Source organism: Pan paniscus, chromosome 4, assembly GCF_029289425.2.
Source record: "Pan paniscus chromosome 4, NHGRI_mPanPan1-v2.0_pri, whole genome shotgun sequence".
Lineage (NCBI taxonomy): Eukaryota > Metazoa > Chordata > Mammalia > Primates > Hominidae > Pan > Pan paniscus.
In genome coordinates, this window is record NC_073253.2 from 145,999,917 (window position 1) to 146,002,326 (window position 2,410).

Here is a 2,410-nt window from a genome sequence, read left to right on the forward strand (position 1 = left end):
CTCTCTCTCTACACACACACACACACACACACACACACACACACACACACACACACACAGTGGTTCTGTTTCTCTGGAGAACTCTCTGAGTTAATACAATAGTTTTTCAAGCATACGACTTTGCCTTCGGCACAACTTCAGAACTGGAAAGAGAAGTCTTGGTTGACCTCTGGTCATCCTATCATTCATTTATTCATTCATTCAACTAGTAGAGCACTTATTCTGCACCTAGGTGCAGGTGATAGAAAGGAAAATATCGTAACCAGAAATTTGAACTTAGGGAGGACTTTGATAAAACCAGACCCCACTCAAAATTATTAGTGCAGAGTGGCAAAGAGCTTAGGCTCAGTAGTCAAGCTGTCCTGGGTTCATAGTCTGGCTCTAACAATTATCAGCTGGTAGCCTTGGCAAGTCACTCAGCCTCCCTGAGCCTCAGTTTCCACATCTGTAAAAGGGAGAATTTGGATTAGATTGTTTTTAATTTTCCCTTTAGTTTTGGACATGCAGTGTTTCAATTTAGTGAAAATGCAGGAAGGAAAGAATTGTACATAGTATGAAGGCTCTTCTCTAGGGCCTAGGGAAAAATCCTATATATGATCATGTCATTCATATATATTATCTATTCAAATAAGTAATATTTACTAGACACATGTTCTTTCACATTCATGATTTCACTTGTTTCTATTTCATCCTCATTGAAGCTGCTTCAGTTAGGCAGTAGCATTCACATTTTGTGGAAGGGAAAACAGAGGCTCATAGACATTAAATACTTCATCCAAGGTCACCGTAAGTGCCAGAACCAGGATTCAAACTCAATTTTCAAAAATTCTGAACTACATGATCTTGCATTACCTCCTTTTGCCTGGGAATTCTTGACAGTTGGGAAGAATGGCATGAGTTCAAGGACTCTGAAATCTGTTTTAGCATTGTGTTCTCTTCAAATAGTTTGTCAAAGTATAGTCTTCAAGCTGGTGTGGTGGCTCATGCCTGTAATCCCAGCACTTCAGGAGGCCAGAGTGGGCGGTTCGCTTGAGCCCAGGAGTTCAAGAACAGCCTGGGCAACATGACAAAACTCCATCACTACAAAAAGTAAAAAATAAAAAAGTATAGTTTCAAAATATTAAAAATATAATTTGTATACATATACATAGAAAGCATGGATCAAAGTTTTATTTAGATGTTTAATGAAGGAACCAGTAGGATGACAAGGAATGCTAAAATAAAATTAATAGGTTAGATGCAAAATTGGTTAATTACCTACAGGGCAATAAAATCATAACCTTTGGGGTTATCTTTTCTATGAGACAGAAATCATTTGTATCTCTACTGGATGGTACAAGCTAAAACAATGAAGAAACCACATTTGTACCATATCAAACTTTCTAAAGTTAACATGTAACTTTACAGGGTTGTAAAATATCTGGACCCCAATTAATAGTAAATAGTCAATCAAACAAAGGTCCATATCCTTAGAGAGTCAGATGGTCCTTTAGAGCACACTAGGTCATGCTCTAGTGTGATGTCAGCAGGACATGTAGTTATCCTTTTGGTGTGTTTCCAAATTTCTGGATGATTTTTCTTATCAATCCACCTCTATAATCACAAACTTCAAAAATTGTGATCACAAAGATGACTGATTTCATTAGAGGATATTTGGCCTAATTCATTTATACAGAAGCCTCATTGTTGTATGGCCAGCAAATCTAGAGCTATATGCTTCTGAGCAACTACTACAGCCAGATAATTAGCTTCCACTGGAGATTTCACAAGGAGCTAGGGTTAAATTTTCAATACCCAATATCATTCCAAAGATATTCTCAACTAGATTGAGATATAGTTCACATGTTATACAATTAATTCATTTAAAGTGTACAATTCAATGGCTTTTAGCATTTACAGATTTACACAACCATCACTACAATCAATTTTTGAAGATTTTCATTACCCCAGAAAGAAATACCAGTCTTTAGACATCACCCCACATTCCCTTTACTACCCCTACCAGTAGGAAACCACTAATCTTTCTATCTCTATCGATTTGCCTGTTTTGGATATTTCATATAGATGGAATAATAGAATATACAGCCCTTTGTGACTGGCTTCTTTCTTTTTAGCATACTGTTTTTAGGGTCCATCTATCTTGAAGCCTGCATTGTACTTTTTGTTATTGCTAAGTAATATTCCATTGTATGGTCATGCAGACTTACTCTAAGAGTCCAACTTTATTCTTTTGAACTTTTTTCCCTTTATTCTATTGATGTGATATATTACATTGATTTTTGGATGTTGCATTCCTGGGATAAGTCCTACTTGGTCATGTTTTATAATCCTTGTATAATTCTGGATTTGATTCGTTAGTATTTTGTTGAAGATTTTTGTGACAATATTCATAAGACACATTGGTCTGTAG